Here is a 25,905-nt window from a genome sequence, read left to right on the forward strand (position 1 = left end):
GCCAGGGCACACTCATTCCACTGAGTAAGCACCGACCATTTCCGAAATTTCTGGCAGTACACCTCTGCTTCATCTTGCCCCTGCGAGAGGGCCAATAACGTTTTTTCAGCCTGGTTCTCAAGATTAGGTTCCTCATAGAGCAATCCAAGGGCTAGAAAAAACGCATCTACACTAAGCAATGCAGGATCCCCTGGCGCCAATGCGAAGGCCCAATCTTGGGGGTCACCACGCAAAAAGGAAATGATAATCTTAACTTGCTGAACGGCATCACCAGAGGAACGAGGTTTCAAAGAAAGAAACAACTTACAATTGTTCCTAAAATTCAGGAACCTAGATCTATCTCCAGAAAACAACTCCGGAATAGGTATTCTAGGCTCTGACATAGAACTGTGACCAACAAAATCCTGAATACTTTGAACCCTAGCAGCAAGATGATCCAGACTGGAAGCCAAGCTCTGGACATCCATGTCAGCAACTGAACTCAGAGCCACACCAAGATTAAGAGGAGGAGAGAAGCTAGCCACAGAAGCTAGACACACGGCAAAAAAAAAAAAAAAATTCTCAAGGCTTCTTTTCTCCTGCTTCTGCCATGCAATTAACACTTTATGGCCGGCTGTACTGTTATGATCCCTAGTGGCGGAGGATCACAAATAGATCAGCAAGTGATTAAACTAAGGACGAGCTCTAGGGAGATGGTAACTGGACTGATCGCAAATCTGAACCTATCCAAAACAACTAGAGGTAGCCGGTGAACGTGCCTAAAAAATTCTTAGACGTCTCGAGCCAGCCTGAGGAACTAGCTACCCCTAAAGAGAAAGAAAGACCTCGCTTGCCTCCAGAGAAATAATCCCCAAAGATATAGAAGCCCCCAACAAATATTAACGGTGAAGTAAGAGGAAGGCACATACATAGGGATGAAATTAGATTCAGCAAAAGAGGCCCACTAGTACTAGAAAGCAGAAAATAGAGCAGGGGTCTATGCGATCAATAAAAAACCCTTACAAAATATCCATCCTGAGATTTCAAGAACCCACACACCAACTAACGGTGTGTGGGGAAAAACTCAGCACACTAGAGCAACCAGCAAGCAAGGGAATTACATTTTAACAAGCTGGAACAGAAAACATGATAAACACTGCTGATCAAAAAATGAGCAAACAAAACTTAGCTTATCCTGGATGGACTGGGAGCAAGGTAGTCAGAAGGAATCTGAGTAGCACTGATTACATCGACAGCCGGCAACAAGTGAAAGTAAAACAGAGCTATATAGGAACCTCCCAGAGGATAACGAACCAGCTGATAGCCAGAGACCAGCAGGATAACAAACAAAGCCACCAGGGGGAGCCCAAAGCAAAAGTCACACCATACCACCAGTGACCACAAGAGGGAGCCTGAAAACAGAGTTCACAACACCGAAAACAGAGTTCACAACACTGCCCTGCCTCAGGCTCTAGTTAATTTTGCAGCTGTGTCTCAGCCTGTCTCACTCTTTAACTTTGGTGCTGGTTTGGAGGTGTGGAAACCAGATCTGATATGTCTGCACAGGACCTGATCGGCCTTCACCTACGCTTGTCCTTCCTGGCACCAAGGGGGTGACTCTGAAAATGCTCCAGGTACAGTTTGCATGTCATAGTTAGTAATGGTGTCTGTCTTTTTATACTCTTTATACATCTAGGAGGCCGTATGGCACGATTTTAATATAATACGTAGAGTAGGACTGCCCCATTATGAGATTGCCGTGAAGTGGCGGGGTAGCTCAAAGAATTGATCAATTATTTGCTAAATGTCTCATATTTGAACTACAGTTAGAATTCAGTAGGTGCATATGCACCATTTGTATTGCGTTCTAACCGTAAGCAGTGCTGGCTTCTCTTTTTTTTTTTTCTTTTACATTGGCAAGTGGCTGACCCCCACTGTGGCCGCGCACGCTGGGTTACGTACGCCATTCTTTCTGTGTTCTCTGTGATTGATAGGCTGCTGTTCACACACACAGCAGCCCTGCCCTGCCCTGCCTCAGGCTCTAGTTAATTTTGCAGCTGTGTCTCAGCCTGTCTCACTCTTTAACTTTGGTGCTGGTTTGGAGGTGTGGAAACCAGATCTGATATGTCCGCACAGGACCTGATCGGCTTTCACCTACGCTTGTCCTTCCTGGCACCAAGGGCGTGACTCTGAAAATGCTCCAGGTACAGTTTGCATGTCATAGTTAGGAATGGTGTCTGTCTTTTTATACTCTTTATACATCTAGGAGGCCGTATGGCACGATTTTAATATAATACGTAGAGTAGGACTGCCCCATTATGAGATTGCCGTGAAGTGGCGGGGTAGCTCAAAGAATTGATCAATTATTTGCTAAATGTCTCATATTTGAACTACAGTTAGAATTCAGTAGGTGCATATGCACCATTTGTATTGCGTTCTAACCCTAAGCAGTGCTGGCTTCTCTTTTTTTTTCTTTTACATTGGTAAGTGGCTGACCACCACTGTTGCCGCGCACGCTGGGTTACGTACGCCATTCTTTCTGTGTTCTCTGTGATTGATAGGCTGCTGTTCACACACACAGCAGCCCTGCCCTGCCTCAGGCTCTAGTTAATTTTGCAGCTGTGTATCAGCCTGTCTCACTCTTTAACTTTGGTGCTGGTTTGGAGGTGTGGAAACCAGATATGATATGTCCGCACAGGACCTGATCGGCCTTCACCTACGCTTGTCCTTCCTGGCACCAAGGGGGTGACTCTGAAAATGCTCCAGGTACAGTTTGCATGTCATAGTTAGTAATGGTGTCTGTCTTTTTATACTCTTTATACATCTAGGAGGCCGTATGGCACGATTTTAATATAATACGAAGAGTAGGACTGCCCCATTATGAGATTGCCGTGAAGTGGCGGGGTAGCTCAAAGAATTGATCAATTATTTGCTAAATGTCTCATATTTGAACTACAGTTAGAATTCAGTAGGTGCATATGCACCATTTGTATTGCGTTCTAACCCTAAGCAGTGCTGGCTTCTCTTTTTTTTTTCTTTTACATTGGTAAGTGGCTGACCACCACTGTTGCCGCGCACGCTGAGTTACGTACGCCATTCTTTCTGTGTTCTCTGTGATTGATAGGCTGCTGTTCACACACACAGCAGCCCTGCCCTGCCTCAGGCTCTAGTTAATTTTGCAGCTGTGTCTCAGCCTGTCTCACTCTTTAACTTTGGTGCTGATTTGGAGGTGTGGAAACCAGATCTGATATGTCCGCACAGGACCTGATCGGCCTTCACCTACGCTTGTCCTTCCTGGCACCAAGGGGGTGACTCTGAAAATGCTCCAGGTACAGTTTGCATGTCATAGTTAGTAATGGTGTCTGTCTTTTTATACTCTTTATACATCTAGGAGGCCGTATGGCACGATTTTAATATAATACGTAGAGTAGGACTGCCCCATTATGAGATTGCCGTGAAGTGGCGGGGTAGCTCAAAGAATTGATCAATTATTTGCTAAATGTCTCATATTTGAACTACAGTTAGAATTCAGTAGGTGCATATGCACCATTTGTATTGAGTTCTAACCCTAAGCAGTGCTGGCTTCTCTTTTTTTTTTCTTTTACATTGGTAAGTGGCTGACCACCACTGTTGCCACGCACGCTGGGCTACATACGCCATTCTTTCTGTGTTCTCTGTGATTGATAGGCTGCTGTTCACACACACAGCAGCCCTGCCCTGCCTCAGGCTCTAGTTAATTTTGCAGCTGTGTCTCAGCCTGTCTCACTCTTTAAATTTGGTGCTGGTTTGGAGGTGTGGAAACCAGATCTGATATGTACGCACAGGACCTGATCGGCCTTCACCTACGCTTGTCCTTCCTGGCACCAAGGGGGTGACTCTGAAAATGCTCCAGGTACAGTTTGCATGTCATAGTTAGTAATGGTGTCTGTCTTTTTATACTCTTTATACATCTAGGAGGCCGTATGGCACAATTTTAATATAATACGTAGAGTAGGACTGCCCCATTATGAGATTGCCGTGAAGTGGCGGGGTAGCTCAAAGAATTGATCAATTATTTGCTAAATGTCTCATATTTGAGCTACAGTTAGAATTCAGTAGGTGCATATGCACCATTTGTATTGCGTTCTAACCCTAAGCAGTGCTGGCTTCTCTTTTTTTTTCTTTTACATTGGTAAGTGGCTGACCACCACTGTTGCCGCGCACGCTGGGTTACGTACGCCATTCTTTCTGTGTTCTCTGTGATTGATAGGCTGCTGTTCACACACACAACAGCCCTGCCCTGCCTCAGGCTCTAGTTAATTTTGCAGCTGTGTCTCAGCCTGTCTCACTCTTTAACTTTGGTGCTGGTTTGGAGGTGTGGAAACCAGATCTGATATGTCTGCACAGGACCTGATCGGCCTTCACCTACGCTTGTCCTTCCTGGCATCAAGGGGGTGACTCTGAAAATGCTCCAGGTACAGTTTGCATGTCATAGTTAGTAATGGTGTCTGTCTTTTTATACTCTTTATACATCTAGGAGGCTGTATGGCCCGATTTTAATATAATACGTAGAGTAGGACTGTCCCATTATGAGATTGCCGTGAAGTGGCGAGGTAGCTCAAAGAATTGATCAATTATTTGCTAAATGCCTCATATTTGAACTACAGTTAGAATTCAGTAGGTGCATATGCACCATTTGTATTGCGTTCTAACCCTAAGCAGTGCTGGCTTCTCTTTTTTTTTTCTTTTACATTGGTAAGTGGCTGACCACCACTGTTGCCACGCACGCTGGGTTACGTACGTCATTCTTTCTGTGTTCTCTGTGATTGATAGGCTGCTGTTCACACACACAGCAGCACTGCCCTGCCTCAGGTTCTAGTTAATTTCGCAGTTGTGTCTCAGCCTGTCCCACTCTTTAACTTTGGTGCTAGTTTGGAGGTGTGGAAACCAGATCTGATATGTCCGCACAGGACCTGATCGGCCTTCACCTACGCTTGTCCTTCCTGGCACCAAGGGGGTGACTCTGAAAATGCTCCAGGTACAGTTTGCATGTCATAGTTAGTATTGGTGTCTGTTGTGAATTAGACTTTTTTGGCTCCCTCTTGTGGTCACTAGTGGTATGACTCTGAGATTGTATTTCCCTAGTTTGGCACCCACCTGGGTCGTTAGTCCAGGGGTGTTGCTATATAGACTTCCTGAATTTTCAGTCTGGTGCCTGGCATCGTTGTAGTCAGTCCTTTCTGTTTGCTCCTGTCTGCTGGTCCTGGTTCTTGCAAAATTAAGCTAAGTCCTGCTTTCTTGTTGTTTGGTTATTTGCATTGCTCTTATTTTTTGTCCAGCTTGTACTAAATGTGATTCCTGTTTTTGCTGGAAGCTCTAGGGGGCTGGTATTCTCCCCCCGGGCCGTTAGACAGTTCGGGGGTTCTTGAATGTCCAGCGTGGATATTTTTGATAGGGTTTTTGCTGACCGTATAAGTCATCTTACTATATTCTGCTATTAGTCAGTGGGCCTCTCTTTGCTAAATACCTAGTTCATTCTTACGTTTGTCTTTTCTTCTTACCTCACCGTTATTATTTGTTGGGGGCTTGTATCCAACTTTTGGGGTCTTTTCTCTGGAGGCAAGAAAGGTCTATCTTTTCCCTTCTAGGGTTAGTTAGTTCTCCGGCTGGCGCGAGACGTCTAGAACCAATGTAGGCACGTTCCCCGGCTGCTGCTATTTGTGGTGCTAGGATTAGATATACGGTCAGCCTAGTTACCACTGCCCTATGAGCTGGTTTTTTGTGTTTGCAGACTTGGTATTTATTTCTGAGACCCTCTGCCATTGGGGTCATAACAGTATGCCAGGCCTAAGTTGAATGTTTAATGCATTGCAGAAGTGGGATAATAAGAAAGGAAATTCTGAGGTTTTTTTTTTTCCTCTCTTTCTTCCTCCCCTTTACCTCTGAGTGGCTTAAGCTTGCTGCAGACATGAATGTCCAGACTTTGATTACAAGTGTGGATCAGCTTGCTGCTCGTGTGCGGGGCATACAAGATTTTGTTACCAGTAGTCCTATGTCTGAACCTAAAATACCTATTCCTGAACTGTTCTCTGGAGATCGATTTAAGTTTAGGAATTTCAGGAATAATTGTAAATTGTTTCTATCTCTGAGACCCCGTTCGTCTGGAGACTCAGCTCAGCAAGTTAAAATTGTTATCTCTTTCTTGCGGGGCGACCCTCAGGATTGGGCTTTCTCGCTAGCGCCAGGAGATCCGGCATTGGCGAATATTGATGCGTTTTTTCTGGCGCTCGGATTGCTTTACGAGGAACCCAATCTTGAAATTCAGGCAGAAAAAGCCTTGCTGACTATTTCTCAGGGCCAGGATGAAGCTGAAGTGTATTGCCAAAAATTTCGGAAATGGTCCGTGCTTACTCAGTGGAATGAGTGTGCTCTGGCCGCAAATTTCAGAAATGGCCTTTCTGAAGCCATTAAGAATGTGATGGTGGGTTTCTCCATTCCTACAAGTCTGAATGATTCCATGGCGCTGGCTATTCAAATTGACCGGCGTTTGCGGGAGCGCAAAACTGCTAATCCTCTGGTGGTGTTGTCTGAACAAACACCTGATTTAATGCAATGTGATAGAATTCAGACTAGAAATGAACGGAAAAATCATAGACGTCAGAATGGGTTGTGTTTTTACTGTGGTGATTCTACACATGTTATATCAGCATGCTCTAAACGCCTTACAAGGGTTGTTAGCCCTGTCGCCATTGGTAATTTGCAACCTAAATTTATTTTGTCTGTGACTTTAATTTGCTCATTGTCTTCCTACCCTGTTATGGCGTTTGTGGATTCAGGTGCTGCCCTGAGTCTTATGGATCTGTCATTTGCCAAGCGCTGTGGTTTTGTTCTTGAGCCATTGGTTAATCCTATCCCTCTGAGGGGTATTGATGCTACGCCATTGGCGGAAAATAAACCGCAGTTTTGGACACAGGTAACCATGTGCATGACTCCTGAACATCGGGAGGTGATTCGTTTTCTTGTTCTGCATAAAATGCATGATTTGGTCGTTTTGGGTCTGCCATGGTTACAGACCCATAATCCAGTCTTGGACTGGAAGGCTATGTCTGTGTCAAGTTGGGGCTGTCAGGGAATTCATGGTGATTCCCCACCGGTGTCTATTGCTTCCTCTACTCCTTCGGAGGTTCCTGAGTATTTGTCTGATTATCAGGATGTATTCAGCGAGTCCAGGTCCAGTGCTCTTCCTCCTCATAGGGACTGTGACTGCGCTATAGATTTGATTCCAGGTAGTAAATTTCCTAAGGGAAGATTATTTAATCTGTCTGTACCTGAGCATACCGCAATGCGTTCGTATATCAAGGAATCTCTGGAGAAAGGGCATATCCGTCCATCCTCTTCCCTTCTTGGTGCGGGATTCTTTTTTGTGGCCAAGAAGGACGGATCTTTGAGACCTTGTATTGACTATCGGCTTCTGAATAAAATCACTGTCAAATTTCAGTATCCTTTGCCTCTGTTGTCGGACTTGTTTGCCCGGATTAAAGGTGCCAAGTGGTTCACCAAGATAGATCTTCGTGGTGCGTACAACCTTGTGCGCATTAAGCAAAGAGATGAATGGAAAACTGCATTTAATACGCCCGAAGGTCATTTTGAGTACTTGGTGATGCCTTTTGGGCTCTCTAATGCTCCTTCAGTGTTTCAGTCCTTTATGCATGATATTTTCCGGAAGTATCTGGATAAATTTATGATTGTTTATCTGGATGATATTCTGTTTTTTTCTGATGATTGGGACTCGCATGTAGAGCAGGTCAGGATGGTGTTTCAGGTTTTGCGTGAGAATGCTTTGTTTGTTAAGGGCTCAAAGTGTCTCTTTGGAGTACAGAAGGTTCCCTTTTTGGGTTTTATTTTTTCCCCTTCTGCGGTGGAGATGGACCCAGTCAAGGTCCGAGCTATTCATGATTGGACTCAACCCACATCAGTTAAGAGTCTTCAGAAGTTCTTGGGTTTTGCTAACTTCTACCGTCGTTTTATCACTAACTTTTCTAGCGTTGTTAAACCTTTGACGGATATGACCAAGAAGGGTTCTGATGTTGCTAACTGGGCTCCTGCAGCCGTGGAAGCTTTCCAAGAGTTGAAGCGCCGGTTTACTTCGGCGCCTGTTTTGTGCCAGCCTGATGTCTCACTTCCCTTTCAGGTTGAGGTGGATGCTTCTGAGATTGGGGCAGGGGCCGTTTTGTCGCAGAGAGACCCTGGTTGCTCTGTAATGAGACCATGTGCCTTTTTCTCTAGGAAGTTTTCGCCTGCTGAGCGGAATTATGATGTTGGCAATCGGGAGTTGTTGGCCATGAAGTGGGCATTTGAGGAGTGGCGTCATTGGCTCGAGGGTGCTAAGCATCGTGTGGTGGTCTTGACTGATCACAAAAATCTGATGTATCTCGAGTCTGCTAAACGCCTGAATCCTAGACAGGCCCGTTGGTCATTGTTTTTCTCCCGTTTTAACTTTGTGGTCTCGTATTTACCAGGGTCAAAGAATGTGAAGGCTGATGCTCTTTCAAGGAGCTTTGTGCCTGACTCTCCTGGAGTCGCAGAACCAGTTGGTATTCTTAAAGAGGGAGTAATCTTGTCAGCCATTTCTCCAGATTTGCGACGTGTGTTGCAGAGATTTCAGGCTGGTAGACCTGACTCTTGTCCACCTGACAGACTGTTTGTTCCTGATAAGTGGACCAGCAGAGTAATTTCCGAGGTTCATTCCTCGGTGTTGGCAGGGCATCCGGGAATTTTTGGCACCAGAGATTTGGTGGCTAGGTCCTTTTGGTGGCCTTCCTTGTCACAGGATGTGTGGTCATTTGTGTAGTCCTGTGGGACTTGTGCTCGAGCTAAGCCTTGCTGTTCTCGTGCCAGCGGGTTGCTCTTGCCCTTGCCTGTCCCGAAGAGGCCTTGGACACACATTTCCATGGATTTCATTTCGGATCTTCCGGTGTCTCAAGGAATGTCTGTCATCTGGGTGGTATGTGATCGCTTTTCCAAGATGGTCCATTTGGTATCTTTGCCTAAGCTGCCTTCCTCTTCCGATCTGGTTCCTTTGTTCTTTCAGAATGTGGTTCGTTTACACGGCATTCCTGAGAATATCGTGTCTGACAGAGGATCCCAGTTTGTTTCCAGATTCTGGCGATCCTTTTGTGCTAAGATGGGCATTGATTTGTCGTTTTCGTCTGCCTTTCATCCTCAGACTAATGGACAAATGGAGCGAACTAATCAGACTCTGGAGGCTTATTTGAGGTGTCTTGTTTCTGCAGATCAGGATGATTGGGTGACCTTCTTGCCGTTGGCTGAGTTTGCCCTTAATAATCGGGCTAGTTCCGCTACTTTGGTCTCGCCATTTTTCTGCAACTCTGGTTTCCATCCTCGTTTTTCCTCGGGACATGTGGAGCCTTCTGACTGTCCTGGGGTAGATTCTGTGGTGGATAGGTTGCAGCAGATTTGTAATCATGTGGTGGACAACTTGAAGTTGTCACAGGAGAAGGCTCAGCGTTTTGCCAACCGCCGCCGCGGTGTGGGTCCCCGACTTCATGTTGGGGATTTGGTATGGCTGTCTTCTCGATTTGTTCCTATGAAGGTCTCCTCTCCTAAATTCAAGCCTCGCTTCATCGGTCCTTACAAGATATTGGAAATCCTTAATCCTGTGTCCTTTCGCTTGGATCTTCCGGTGTCGTTTGCCATTCACAACGTGTTCCATAGGTCTTTGTTGCGGCGGTACGTTGTACCTGTGGTTCCTTCTGTTGAGCCTCCTGCTCCGGTGTTGGTTGAGGGCGAGTTGGAGTACGTGGTGGAGAAGATCTTGGATTCTCGTCTCTCCAGACGGAGGCTTCAGTATCTGGTCAAGTGGAAGGGCTATGGTCAGGAGGATAATTCCTGGGTGGTTGCCTCTGATGTGCATGCGGCCGATTTAGTTCGTGCCTTTCACGCTGCTCATCCTGATCGCCCTGGTGGTCTTGGTGAGTGTTCGGTGACCCCTCCTTAAAGGGGGGGTACTGTTGTGAATTAGACTTTTTTGGCTCCCTCTTGTGGTCACTAGTGGTATGACTCTGAGATTGTCTTTCCCTAGTTTGGCACCCACCTGGGTCGTTAGTCCAGGGGTGTTGCTATATAGACTTCCTGAATTCTCAGTCTGGTGCCTGGCATCGTTGTAATCAGTCCTTTCTGTTTGCTCCTGTCTGCTGGTCCTGGTTCTTGCAAAATTAAGCTAAGTCCTGCTTTCTTGTTTTTTGGTTTTTTGCATTGCTCTTATTTTTTGTCCAGCTTGTGCTAAATGTGATTCCTGTTTTTGCTGGAAGCTCTAGGGGGCTGGTATTCTCCCCCCGGGCCGTTAGACGGTTCGGGGGTTCTTGAATATCCAGCGTGGATATTTTTGATAGGGTTTTTGCTGACCGTATAAGTCATCTTACTATATTCTGCTATTAGTCAGTGGGCCTCTCTTTGCTAAATACCTAGTTCATTCTTACGTTTGTCTTTTCTTCTTACCTCACCGTTATTATTTGTTGGGGGCTTGTATCCAACTTTTGGGGTCTTTTCTCTGGAGGCAAGAAAGGTCTATCTTTTCCCTTCTAGGGTTAGTTAGTTCTCCGGCTGGCGCGAGACGTCTAGAACCAACGTAGGCACGTTCCCCGGCTGCTGCTATTTGTGGTGCTAGGATTAGATATACGGTCAGCCCAGTTACCACTGCCCTATGAGCTGGTTTTTTGTGTTTGCAGACTTGGTATTTATTTCTGAGACCCTCTGCCATTGGGGTCATAACAGTTGTCTGTCTTTTTATACTCTTTATACATCTAGGAGGCCGTATGATACGATTTTAATATAATACGTAGAGTAGGACTGCCCCATTATGAGATTGCCGTGAAGTGGCGGGGTAGCTCAAAGAATTGATCAATTATTTGCTAAATGTCTCATATTTGAACTACAGTTAGAATTCAGTAGGTGCATATGCACCATTTGTATTGCGTTCTAACCCTAAGCAGTGCTGGCTTCTCTTTTTTTTTTCTTTTACATTGGTAAGTGGCTGACCACCACTGTTGCCGCGCACGCTGGGTTACGTACGCCATTCTTTCTGTGTTCTCTGTGATTGATAGGCTGCTGTTCACACACACAGCAGCCCTGCCCTGCCTCAGGCTCTAGTTAATTTTGCAGCTGTGTCTCAGCCTGTCTCACTCTTTAACTTTGGTGCTGGTTTGGAGGTGTGGAAACCAGATCTGATATGTCCGCACAGGACCTGATTGGCCTTCACCTACGCTTGTCCTTCCTGGCACCAAGGGGGTGACTCTGAAAATGCTCCAGGTACAGTTTGCATGTCATAGTTAGTAATGGTGTCTGTCTTTTTATACTCTTTATACATCTAGGAGGCCGTATGGCCCGATTTTGATATAATACGTAGCGTAGGACTGCCCCATTATGAGACTGCCGTGAAGTGGCGGGGTAGCTCAAAGAATTGATCAATTATTTGCTAAATGTCTCATATTTGAACTACAGTTAGAATTCAGTAGGTGCATATGCACCATTTGTATTGCGTTCTAACCCTAAGCAGTGCTGGCTTCTCTTTTTTTTTCTTTTACATTAGTAAGTGGCTGACCACCACTGTTGCCGCGCACGCTGGGTTACGTACGCCATTCTTTCTGTGTTCTCTGTGATTGATAGGCTGCTGTTCACACACACAGCAGCCCTGCCCTGCCTCAGGCTCTTTTTAATTTTGCAGCTGTGTCTCAGCCTGTCTCACTCTTTAACTTTGGTGCTGGTTTGGAAGTTTGGAAACCAGATCTGATATGTCCGCACAGGACCTGATCGGCCTTCACCTACGCTTGTCCTTCCTGGCACCAAGGGGGTGACTCTGAAAATGCTCCAGGTACAGTTTGCATGTCATAGTTAGTAATGGTGTCTGTCTTTTTATACTCTTTATACATCTAGGAGGCCGTATGGCACGATTTTAATATAATACGTAGAGTAGGACTGCCCCATTATGAGATTGCCGTGAAGTGGCGGGGTAGCTCAAAGAATTGATCAATTATTTGCTAAATGTCTCATATTTGAACTACAGTTAGAATTCAGTAGGTGCATATGCTCCATTTGTATTGCGTTCTAACCCTAAGCAGTGCTGGCTTCTCTTTTTTTTTTCTTTTACATTGGTAAGTGGCTGACCACCACTGTTGCCGCGCACGCTGGGTTACGTACGCCATTCTTTCTGTGTTCTCTGTGATTGATAGGCTGCTGTTCACACACACAGCAGCCCTGCCCTGCCTCAGGCTCTAGTTAATTTTGCAGCTGTGTCTCAGCCTGTCTCACTCTTTAACTTTGGTGCTAGTTTGGAGGTGTGGAAACCAGATCTGATATGTCCGCACAGGACCTGATCGGCCTTCACCTACGCTTGTCCTTCCTGGCACCAAGGGGGTGACTCTGAAAATGCTTCAGGTACAGTTTGCATGTCATAGTTAGTAATGGTGTCTGTCTTTTTATACTCTTTATACATCTAGGATGCCGTATGACACGATTTTAATATAATACGTAGAGTAGGACTGCCCCATTATGAGATTGCCGTGAAGTGGCGGGGTAGCTCAAAGAATTGATCAATTATTTGCTAAATGTCTCATATTTGAACTACAGTTAGAATTCAGTAGGTGCATATGCACCATTTGTATTGCGTTCTAACCCTAAGCAGTGCTGGCTTCTCTTTTTTTTTTCTTTTACATTGGTAAGTGGCTGACCACCACTGTTGCCGCGCACGCTGGGTTACGTACGCCATTCTTTCTGTGTTCTCTGTGATTGATAGGCTGCTGTTCACACACACAGCAGCCCTGCCCTGCCTCAGGCTCTAGTTAATTTTGCAGCTGTGTCTCAGCCTGTCTCACTCTTTAACTTTGGTGCTGGTTTGGAGGTGTGGAAACCAGATCTGATATGTCCGCACAGGACCTGATTGGCCTTCACCTACGCTTGTCCTTCCTGGCACCAAGGGGGTGACTCTGAAAATGCTCCAGGTACAGTTTGCATGTCATAGTTAGTAATGGTGTCTGTCTTTTTATACTCTTTATACATCTAGGAGGCCGTATGGCCCGATTTTAATATAATACGTAGAGTAGGACTGCCCCATTATGAGATTGCCGTGAAGTGGCGGGGTAGCTCAAAGAATTGATCAATTATTTGCTAAATGTCTCATATTTGAACTACAGTTAGAATTCAGTAGGTGCATATGCACCATTTGTATTGCGTTCTAACCCTAAGCAGTGCTGGCTTCTCTTTTTTTTTCTTTTACATTGGTAAGTGGCTGACCACCACTGTTGCCGCGCACGCTGGGTTACGTACGCCATTCTTTCTGTGTTCTCTGTGATTGATAGGCTGCTGTTCACACACACAGCAGCCCTGCCCTGCCTCAGGCTCTTTTTAATTTTGCAGCTGTGTCTCAGCCTGTCTCACTCTTTATCTTTGGTGCTGGTTTGGAAGTTTGGAAACCAGATCTGATATGTTCGCACAGGACCTGATCGGCCTTCACCTACGCTTGTCCTTCCTGGCACCAAGGGGGTGACTCTGAAAATGCTCCAGGTACAGTTTGCATGTCATAGTTAGTAATGGTGTCTGTCTTTTTATACTCTTTATACATCTAGGAGGCCGTATGGCACGATTTTAATATAATACGTAGAGTAGGACTGCCCCATTATGAGATTGCCGTGAAGTGGCGGGGTAGCTCAAAGAATTGATCAATTATTTGCTAAATGTCTCATATTTGAACTACAGTTAGAATTCAGTAGGTGCATATGCACCATTTGTATTGCATTCTAACCCTAAGCAGTGCTGGCTTCTCTTTTTTTTTCTTTTACATTGGTAAGTGGCTGACCACCACTGTTGCCGCGCAAGCTGGGTTACGTACGCCATTCTTTCTGTGTTCTCTGTGATTGATAGGCTGCTGTTCACACACACAGCAGCCCTGCCCTGCCTCAGGCTCTAGTTAATTTTGCAGCTGTGTCTCAGCCTGTCTCACTCTTTAACTTTGGTGCTGGTTTGGAGGTGTGGAAACCAGATCTGATATGTCTGCACAGGACCTGATCAGCCTTCACCTACGCTTGTCCTTCCTGGCACCAAGGGGGTGACTCTGAAAATGCTCCAGGTACAGTTTGCATGTCATAGTTAGTAATGGTGTCTGTCTTTTTATACTCTTTATACATCTAGGAGGCCGTATGGCACGATTTTAATATAATACGTAGAGTAGGACTGCCCCATTATGAGATTGCCGTGAAGTGGCGGGGTAGCTCAAAGAATTGATCAATTATTTGCTAAATGTCTCATATTTGAACTACAGTTAGAATTCAGTAGGTGCATATGCTCCATTTGTATTGCGTTCTAACCCTAAGCAGTGCTGGCTTCTCTTTTTTTTTTCTTTTACATTGGTAAGTGGCTGACCACCACTGTTGCCGCGCACGCTGGGTTACGTACGCCATTCTCTCTGTGTTCTCTGTGATTGATAGGCTGCTGTTCACACACACAGCAGCCCTGCCCTGCCTCAGGCTCTAGTTAATTTTGCAGCTGTGTCTCAGCCTGTCTCACTCTTTAACTTTGGTGCTAGTTTGGAGGTGTGGAAACCAGATCTGATATGTCCGCACAGGACCTGATCGGCCTTCACCTACGCTTGTCCTTCCTGGCACCAAGGGGGTGACTCTGAAAATGCTTCAGGTACAGTTTGCATGTCATAGTTAGTAATGGTGTCTGTCTTTTTATACTCTTTATACATCTAGGATGCCGTATGACACGATTTTAATATAATACGTAGAGTAGGACTGCCCCATTATGAGATTGCCGTGAAGTGGCGGGGTAGCTCAAAGAATTGATCAATTATTTGCTAAATGTCTCATATTTGAACTACAGTTAGAATTCAGTAGGTGCATATGCACCATTTGTATTGCGTTCTAACCCTAAGCAGTGCTGGCTTCTCTTTTTTTTTTCTTTTACATTGGTAAGTGGCTGACCACCACTGTTGCCGCGCACGCTGGGTTACGTACGCCATTCTTTCTGTGTTCTCTGTGATTGATAGGCTGCTGTTCACACACACAGCAGCCCTGCCCTGCCTCAGGCTCTAGTTAATTTTGCAGCTGTGTCTCAGCCTGTCTCACTCTTTAACTTTGGTGCTGGTTTGGAGGTGTGGAAACCAGATCTGATATGTCCGCACAGGACCTGATTGGCCTTCACCTACGCTTGTCCTTCCTGGCACCAAGGGGGTGACTCTGAAAATGCTCCAGGTACAGTTTGCATGTCATAGTTAGTAATGGTGTCTGTCTTTTTATACTCTTTATACATCTAGGAGGCCGTATGGCCCGATTTTAATATAATACGTAGAGTAGGACTGCCCCATTATGAGATTGCCGTGAAGTGGCGGGGTAGCTCAAAGAATTGATCAATTATTTGCTAAATGTCTCATATTTGAACTACAGTTAGAATTCAGTAGGTGCATATGCACCATTTGTATTGCGTTCTAACCCTAAGCAGTGCTGGCTTCTCTTTTTTTTTCTTTTACATTGGTAAGTGGCTGACCACCACTGTTGCCGCGCACGCTGGGTTACGTACGCCATTCTTTCTGTGTTCTCTGTGATTGATAGGCTGCTGTTCACACACACAGCAGCCCTGCCCTGCCTCAGGCTCTTTTTAATTTTGCAGCTGTGTCTCAGCCTGTCTCACTCTTTATCTTTGGTGCTGGTTTGGAAGTTTGGAAACCAGATCTGATATGTTCGCACAGGACCTGATCGGCCTTCACCTACGCTTGTCCTTCCTGGCACCAAGGGGGTGACTCTGAAAATGCTCCAGGTACAGTTTGCATGTCATAGTTAGTAATGGTGTCTGTCTTTTTATACTCTTTATACATCTAGGAGGCCGTATGGCACGATTTTAATATAATACGTAGAGTAGGACTGCCCCATTATGAGATTGCCGTGAAGTGGCGGGGTAGCTCAAAGAATTGATCAATTATTTGCTAAATGTCTCATATTTGAACTACAGTTAGAATTCAGTAGGTGCATATGCACCATTTGTATTGCGTTCTAACCCTAAGCAGTGCTGGCTTCTCTTTTTTTTTCTTTTACATTGGTAAGTGGCTGACCACCACTGTTGCCGCGCACGCTGGGTTACGTACGCCATTCTTTCTGTGTTCTCTGTGATTGATAGGCTGCTGTTCACACACACAGCAGCCCTGCCCTGCCTCAGGCTCTTTTTAATTTTGCAGCTGTGTCTCAGCCTGTCTCACTCTTTATCTTTGGTGCTGGTTTGGAAGTTTGGAAACCAGATCTGATATGTTCGCACAGGACCTGATCGGCCTTCACCTACGCTTGTCCTTCCTGGCACCAAGGGGGTGACTCTGAAAATGCTCCAGGTACAGTTTGCATGTCATAGTTAGTAATGGTGTCTGTCTTTTTATACTCTTTATACATCTAGGAGGCCGTATGGCACGATTTTAATATAATACGTAGAGTAGGACTGCCCCATTATGAGATTGCCGTGAAGTGGCGGGGTAGCTCAAAGAATTGATCAATTATTTGCTAAATGTCTCATATTTGAACTACAGTTAGAATTCAGTAGGTGCATATGCACCATTTGTATTGCATTCTAACCCTAAGCAGTGCTGGCTTCTCTTTTTTTTTCTTTTACATTGGTAAGTGGCTGACCACCACTGTTGCCGCGCACACTGGGTTACGTACGCCATTCTTTCTGTGTTCTCTGTGATTGATAGGCTGCTGTTCACACACACAGCAGCCCTGCCCTGCCTCAGGCTCTAGTTAATTTTGCAGCTGTGTCTCAGCCTGTCTCACTCTTTAACTTTGGTGCTGGTTTGGAGGTGTGGAAACCAGATCTGATATGTCTGCACAGGACCTGATCAGCCTTCACCTACGCTTGTCCTTCCTGGCACCAAGGGGGTGACTCTGAAAATGCTCCAGGTACAGTTTGCATGTCATAGTTAGTAATGGTGTCTGTCTTTTTATACTCTTTATACATCTAGGAGGCCGTATGGCACGATTTTAATATAATACGTAGAGTAGGACTGCCCCATTATGAGATTGCCGTGAAGTGGCGGGGTAGCTCAAAGAATTGATCAATTATTTGCTAAATGTCTCATATTTGAACTACAGTTAGAATTCAGTAGGTGCATATGCTCCATTTGTATTGCGTTCTAACCCTAAGCAGTGCTGGCTTCTCTTTTTTTTTTCTTTTACATTGGTAAGTGGCTGACCACCACTGTTGCCGCGCACGCTGGGTTACGTACGCCATTCTTTCTGTGTTCTCTGTGATTGATAGGCTGCTGTTCACACACACAGCAGCCCTGCCCTGCCTCAGGCTCTAGTTAATTTTGCAGCTGTGTCTCAGCCTGTCTCACTCTTTAACTTTGGTGCTAGTTTGGAGGTGTGGAAACCAGATCTGATATGTCCGCACAGGACCTGATCGGCCTTCACCTACGCTTGTCCTTCCTGGCACCAAGGGGGTGACTCTGAAAATGCTCCAGGTACAGTTTGCATGTCATAGTTAGTAATGGTGTCTGTCTTTTTATACTATTTATACATCTAGGAGGCCGTATGACACGATTTTAATATAATACGTAGAGTAGGACTGCCCCATTATGAGATTGCCGTGAAGTGGCGGGGTAGCTCAAAGAATTGATCAATTATTTGCTAAATGTCTCATATTTGAACTACAGTTAGAATTCAGTAGGTGCATATGCACCATTTGTATTGCGTTCTAACCCTAAGCAGTGCTGGCTTCTCTTTTTTTTTTTCTTTTACATTGGTAAGTGGCTGACCACCACTGTTGCCGCGCACGCTGGGTTACGTACGCCATTCTTTCTGTGTTCTCTGTGATTGATAGGCTGCTGTTCACACACACAGCAGCCCTGCCCTGCCTCAGGCTCTAGTTAATTTTGCAGCTGTGTCTCAGCCTGTCTCACTCTTTAACTTTGGTGCTGGTTTGGAGGTGTGGAAACCAGATCTGATATGTCTGCACAGGACCTGATCGGCCTTCACCTACGCTTGTCCTTCCTGGCACCAAGGGGGTGACTCTGAAAATGCTCCAGGTACAGTTTGCATGTCATAGTTAGTAATGGTGTCTGTCTTTTTATACTCTTTATACATCTAGGAGGCCGTATGGCACGATTTTAATATAATACGTAGAGTAGGACTGCCCCATTATGAGATTGCCGTGAAGTGGCGGGGTAGCTCAAAGAATTGATCAATTATTTGCTAAATGTCTCATATTTGAACTACAGTTAGAATTCAGTAGGTGCATATGCTCCATTTGTATTGCGTTCTAACCCTAAGCAGTGCTGGCTTCTCTTTTTTTTTTTTCTTTTACATTGGTAAGTGGCTGACCACCACTGTTGCCGCGCACGCTGGGTTACGTACGCCATTCTTTCTGTGTTCTCTGTGATTGATAGGCTGCTGTTCACACACACAGCAGCCCTGCCCTGCCTCAGGCTCTAGTTAATTTTGCAGCTGTGTCTCAGCCTGTCTCACTCTTTAACTTTGGTGCTGGTTTGGAGGTGTGGAAACCAGATCTGATATGTCCGCACAGGACCTGATCGGCCTTCACCTACGTTTGTCCTTCCTGGCACCAAGGGGGTGACTTTGAAAATGCTCCAGGTACAGTTTGCATGTCATAGTTAGGAATGGTGTCTTTCTTTTTATACTCTTTATACATCTAGGAGGCCGTATGGCACGATTTTAATATAATACGTAGAGTAGGACTGCCCCATTATGAGATTGCCGTGAAGTGGCGGGGTAGCTCAAAGAATTGATCAATTATTTGCTAAATGTCTCATATTTGAACTACAGTTAGAATTCAGTAGGTGCATATGCACCATTTGTATTGCGTTCTAACCCTAAGCAGTGCTGGCTTCTCTTTTTTTTTTCTTTTACATTGGTAAGTGGCTGACCACCACTGTTGCCGCGCACGCTGGGTTACGTACGCCATTCTTTCTGTGTTCTCTGTGATTGATAGGCTGCTGTTCACACACACAGCAGCCCTGCCCTGCCTCAGGCTCTAGTTAATTTTGCAGCTGTGTCTCAGCCTGTCTCACTCTTTACCTTTGGTGCTGGTTTGGAGGTGTGGAAACCAGATCTGATATGTCCGCACAGGACCTGATCGGCCTTCACCTACGTTTGTCCTTCCTGGCACCAAGGGGGTGACTCTGAAAATGCTCCAGGTACAGTTTGCATGTCATAGTTAGTAATGGTGTCTGTCTTTTTATACTCTTTATACATCTAGGAGGCCGTATGGCACGATTTTGATATAATACGTAGAGTAGGACTGCCCCATTATGAGATTGCCGTGAAGTGGCGGGGTAGCTCAAAGAATTGATCAATTATTTGCTAAATGTCTCATATTTGAACTACAGTTAGAATTCAGTAGTTGCATATGCACCATTTGTATTGCGTTCTAACCCTAAGCAGTGCTGGCTTCTCTTTTTTTTTTCTTTTACATTGGTAAGTGGCTGACCACCACTGTTGCCGCGCACGCTGGGTTACGTACGCCATTCTTTCTGTGTTCTCTGTGATTGATAGGCTGCTGTTCACACACACAGCAGCCCTGCCCTGCCTCAGGCTCTAGTTAATTTTGCAGCTGTGTCTCAGCCTGTCTCACTCTTTAACTTTGGTGCTAGATTGGAGGTGTGGAAACCAGATCTGATATGTCTGCACAGGACCTGATCGGCCTTCACCTACGCTTGTCCTTCCTGGCACCAAGGGGGTGACTCTGAAAATGCTCCAGGTACAGTTTGCATGTCATAGTTAGTAATGGTGTCTGTCTTTTTATACTCTTTATACATCTAGGAGGCCGTATGGCCCGATTTTAATATAATACGTAGAGTAGGACTGCCCCATTATGAGATTGCCGTGAAGTGGCGGGGTAGCTCAAAGAATTGATCAATTATTTGCTAAATGTCTCATATTTGAACTACAGTTAGAATTCAGTAGGTGCATATGCACCATTTGTATTGCGTTCTAACCCTAAGCAGTGCTGGCTTCTCTTTTTTTTTCTTTTACATTGGTAAGTGGCTGATCACCACTGTTGCCGCGCACGCTGGGTTACGTACGCCATTCTTTCTGTGTTCTCTGTGATTGATAGGCTGCTGTTCACACACACAGCAGCCCTGCCCTGCCTCAGGCTCTAGTTAATTTTGCAGCTGTGTCTCAGCCTGTCTCACTCTTTAACTTTGGTGCTAGATTGGAGGTGTGGAAACCAGATCTGATATGTCCGCACAGGACCTGATCGGCCTTCACCTACGCTTGTCCTTCCTGGCACCAAGGGGGTGACTCTGAAAATGCTCCAGGTACAGTTTGCATGTCATAGTTAGTAATGGTGTCTGTCTTTTTATACTCTTTATACATCTAGGATGCCGTATGACACGATTTTAATATAATACGTAGAGTAGGACTGCCCCATTATGAGATTGCCGTGAAGTGGCGGGGTAGCTCAAAGAATTGATCAATTATTTGCTAAATGTCTCATATTTGAACTACAGTTAGAATTCAGTAGGTGCATATGCACTATTTGTATTGCGTTCTAACCCTAAGCAGTGCTGGCTTCTCTTTTTTTTTTCTTTTACATTGGTAAGTGGCTGACCACCACTGTTGCCGCGCACGCTGGGTTACGTACGCCATTCTTTCTGTGTTCTCTGTGATTGATAGGCTGCTGTTCACACACACAGCAGCCCTGCCCTGCCTCAGGCTCTAGTTAATTTTGCAGCTGTGTCTCAGCCTGTCTCACTCTTTAACTTTGGTGCTGGTTTGGAAGTTTGGAAACCAGATCTGATATGTCCGCACAGGACCTGATCGGCCTTCACCTACGCTTGTCCTTCCTGGCACCAAGGGGGTGACTCTGAAAATGCTCCAGGTACAGTTTGCATGTCATAGTTAGTAATGGTGTCTGTCTTTTTATACTCTTTATACATCTAGGAGGCCGTATGGCACGATTTTAATATAATACGTAGAGTAGGACTGCCCCATTATGAGATTGCCGTGAAGTGGCGGGGTAGCTCAAAGAATTGATCAATTATTTGCTAAATGTCTCATATTTGAACTACAGTTAGAATTCAGTAGGTGCATATGCACCATTTGTATTGCGTTCTAACTAGTGTTGAGCGATACCGTCCGATACTTGAAAGTATCGGTATCGGAAAGTATCGGCCGATACCGTCACAGTATCGGAATCCAATCCGATACCGATACCCGATACCAATACAAGTCAATGGGACTCATGTATCGGACGGTATTCCTGATGGTTCCCAGGGTCTGAAGGAGAGGAAACTCTCCTTCAGGCCCTGGGAACCATATAAATGTGTAAAAGAAAGAATTAAAATAAAAAATATCGCTATACTCACCTGTCCGACGCAGCCGGGACTTCAGCGAGGGAACCGGCAGCGTTGTTTGTTTAAAAATCGCGCTATTACTTGGTTACGTGAATTCCCGGCTTGTGATTGGTCAGGTCGGCCATGTTGCCGGGACGCGGACCAATCACAGCAAGCCGTGACGAAATTACGTCACGGCTTGCTGTGATTGGTCCGCGTCCCGGCAATATGGCCGCCCTGACCAATCACAAGCCGGGACGTCACGGGAGGCTGGACACGCGCTCATTTTAAAATGGGCGCGTGTCCAGCCTCCCGTGACGTCACGGCTTGTGATTGGTTGCGCCGCGATCAACCAATCACAAGCCGGGAGGCTGGACGCGCTCATTTTGAAATGGGCGCGTGTCCAGCCTCCCGTGATGTCACGGCTTGTGATTGGTTGCGCCGCGATCAACCAATCACAAGCCGGGAGGCTGGACGCGCTCATTTTGAAATGGGCGCGTGTCCAGCCTCCCGGCTTGTGATTGGTTGACCGCGACGCAACCAATCACAAGCCGTGACGTCACGGGAGGCTGGACACGCGCCCTTTTTAAAATGAGCGCGTTTCCAGCCTCCCGTGACGTCACGGCTTGTGATTGGTTAATGGCGGCCATGTTGCCGGGACGCGGACCAATCACAGCAAGCCGTGACGTATTTTCGTCACGGCTTGCTGTGATTGGTCCGCGGCCCGGCAACATGGCCGCCCTGACCAATCACAAGCCGGGACTTCGCGTAACCATGTAAAAGCGGGAATTTTAAACAAACAACGCTGCCGGTTCCTGCGCTGAGGTCCCGGCTGCGTCGGACAGGTGAGTATAGCGATATTTTTTATTTTAATTCTCTATTTTACACATTTTAACATTAATGTTGTTCCGATACCCGATACCCGATACCACAAGAGTATCGGAATCCCGGTATCGGAATTCCGATACAGCAAGTATCGGCCGATACCCGATACTTGCAGCATCGGAATGCTCAACACTAGTTCTAACCCTAAGCAGTGCTGGCTTCTCTTTTTTTTTTCTTTTACATTGGTAAGTGGCTGACCACCACTGTTGCCGCGCATGCTGGGTTACGTACGCCATTCTTTCTGTGTTCTCTGTGATTGATAGGCTGCTGTTCACACACACAGCAGCCCTGCCCTGCCTCAGGCTCTAGTTAATTTTGCAGCTGTATCTCAGCCTGTCTCACTCTTTAACTTTGGTGCTGGTTTGGAGGTGTGGAAACCAGATCTGATATGTCCGCACAGGACCTGATCGGCCTTCACCTACGCTTGTCCTTCCTGGCACCAAGGGGGTGACTCTGAAAATGCTCCAGGTACAGTTTGCATGTCAAAGTTAGTAATGGTGTCTGTCTTTTTATACTCTTTATACATCTAGGAGGCCGTATGGCATGATTTTAATATAATACGTAGAGTAGGACTGCCCCATTATGAGATTGCCGTGAAGTGGCGGGGTAGCTGTTATGGTCTGGTGATTAAGGAGCGACATGCGACTAGCTCTGAGCAGGTGGTAACTATACCGACCGCAGTTCCTGATCTTAACACAGACACTAGCAGTAGCCGTGGGATGTTCCTGTCACTCCCTGGACACCTTGTCACAGCTGGAGATCTAGCTACCCCTAAAGGTAGAAGCAGGAAAGCTATCTTGCCTCAGAGAAAATCCCCAAAGGATAGGACAGCCCCCCACAAATAATGACTGTGAGAGGAGAAGGAAATGACATACGTAGTATGAAACAAGATTTAGCAAAGGAGGCCACTACTAGCTAGAAAGAATTAGTACAGGACAGAACACTGTGCGGTCAGTAATAAAAACTACAGAAAAAGTCCACCGCAGAGAAATGCAAAAATATCCACACCTGACTAAAGGTGTGGAGGGCAAACTCTGCTGCCCAGAGCTTCCAGCTTAGCTGACTAGATACATACTGAAAAGCTGGACAACTGAGCAAAACATAGAAAGTGCTAAACAACAAAGTCCACAACAAGTGAACTGCAAAAAGACAAGCAAGGACTTAGCTTTGCTGAAATGGTCAGAGTGACAGGGAAATCCTCAGAGAGCCATGACTCCAAGCTCAACAATTGACAACTGGCATTGAATTAGGGAAAAGGCCAGACTAATATGGCAGAGCCAGAAAGAAGATCAGTGAAAACAGCTGCTGATGCTAAATCCAAGAAGCAGCCATACCACTCAAAACCACAGGAGGGAGCCCAAGAGCAGAACTCACAAAAATGCTACTTATAACCACCGGAGGGAGCCCAAGAGCGGAATTCACAACATTCCCCCCCTTCCTTGAGGAGGGGTCACCGAACCCTCACCAGAGCCCCAGGCCAATCAGGACGAGCCAAATGAAAAGCACGAACCAAATCGGCGGCATGGACATCGGAGGCAACCACCCAAGAATTATCCTCCTGGCCATAACCCTTCCACTTGACAAGATACTGAAGCCTCCGCCTCGAAAAACGAGAATCCAAAATTTTCTCAACCACATATTCCAACTCCCCCTCAACCAACACCGGGGCAGGAGGATCAACAGATGGAACAACGGGTACCACATATCTCCGCAACAAAGATCTATGGAAAACATTGTGGATGGCAAAAGAGGCTGGAAGGGCCAAACGAAAAGACACTGGATTGATAATCTCAGAAATCTTATATGGACCAATAAACCGAGGCTTGAACTTAGGGGAAGAAACCTTCATAGGAACATGACGAGAGGATAACCAGACCAAATCCCCCTCACAAAGCCGAGGACCAACACACCGACGGCGGTTAGCAAAACGCTGAGCCTTTTCCTGAGACAACGTCAAATTGTCTACCACATGAGTCCAAATCTGCTGCAACCTGTCCATCACAGAATCCACACCAGGACAATCAGAAGGCTCAACCTGCCCTGAAGAAAAACGAGGATGGAAACCAAAATTACAAAAGAAAGGCGAAACCAAAGTAGCCGAACTGGCCCGATTATTAAGGGCAAACTCGGCCAACGGCAAGAAAGCCACCCAATCATCCTGATCAGCAGACACAAAGCATCTCAAATAGGTTTCTAAGGTTTGGTTAGTTCGCTCAGTTTGGCCATTTGTCTGAGGATGGAACGCCGAAGAAAAAGACAAATTAATGCCCATCTTAGCACAAAAGGCCCGCCAAAACCTGGAAACAAACTGGGAACCTCTGTCAGACACAATATTCTCTGGAATGCCATGCAAACGAACCACATGCTGAAAAAATAATGGAACCAAATCAGAGGAGGAAGGCAATTTAGGCAAAGGTACCAAATGGACCATTTTAGAGAACCGGTCACAAACCACCCAGATAACAGACATCCTCTGGAACACAGGTAGATCCGAAATAAAATCCATGGAAATATGCGTCCAAGGCCTCTCCGGGACAGGCAAAGGCAAAAGCAACCCACTAGCGCGGGAACAGCAAGGCTTAGCCCGGGCACAAGTCCCACAGGACTGCACAAAAGAACGCACATCCCGCGACAAGGAAGGCCACCAAAAGGACCTAGCAACCAAATCTCTGGTACCAAAAATCCCAGGATGACCGGCCAACACAGAACAATGGACCTCAGAAATTACCTTACTTGTCCATCTATCAGGAACAAACAGCTTCCCCACAGGACAGCGGTCAGGTTTATCAGCCTGAAATTCCTGAAGCGCCCGCCGCAAATCAGGGGAGATGGCAGACAGAATCACCCCTTCCCTAAGAATGCCAACCGGCTCAAGGACTCCAGGAGAATGAGGCAAAAAACTCCTAGAGAGGGCATCCGCTTTAACATTCTTAGATCCTGGATGATATGAGACCACAAAATCAAAATGGGAGAAAAACAGGGACCACCGAGCCTGTCTAGGGTTCAGCCGCTTGGCCGACTCGAGGTAAATCAGATTCTTATGATCGGTCAAGACCACAATGCGGTGCATTGCTCCCTCAAGCCAATGTCGCCACTCCTCAAATGCCCACTTCATAGCCAACAACTTCCGATTGCCGACATCATAATTGCGTTCCGCAGGTGAAAACTTTTGGGAAAAGAAGGCACATGGCTTCATCAAGGAACCATCAGAATTCCTCTGTGACAAAACGGCCCCTGCCCCAATCTCAGAAGCATCAACCTCAACCTGAAAAGGAAGAGAAACATCCGGCTGACGCAAGACAGGGGCAGAAGTAAATCGGCGTTTAAGCTCCCGAAAGGCCTCAACAGCCTCAGAGGATCAATTAGTCACATCAGCGCCTTTCTTCGTCAAATCGGTCAGGGGTTTAACCACACTAGAGAAGTTGGCAATGAAACGGCGATAAAAATGAGCAAAGCCCAAAAATTTCTGAAGGCTCTTCACAGATGTGGGTTGAATCCAGTCATGAATGGCTTGGACCTTAACAGGATCCATTTCTATAGACGAAGGAGAAAAAATAAACCCCCAAAAAGAGACCTTCTGAACTCCAAATAGGCACTTAGACCCCTTCACAAATAGAGCATTATCACGAAGGATCTGAATACCATCCTGACCTGCTTCACATGAGACTCCCAATCATTGGAAAAAATCAAAATATCATCCAAATACACAATCA

The sequence above is a fragment of the Ranitomeya variabilis genome, chromosome 1 (assembly GCF_051348905.1).
Source record: "Ranitomeya variabilis isolate aRanVar5 chromosome 1, aRanVar5.hap1, whole genome shotgun sequence".
In the NCBI taxonomy this organism is placed as follows: Eukaryota; Metazoa; Chordata; class Amphibia; order Anura; family Dendrobatidae; genus Ranitomeya; species Ranitomeya variabilis.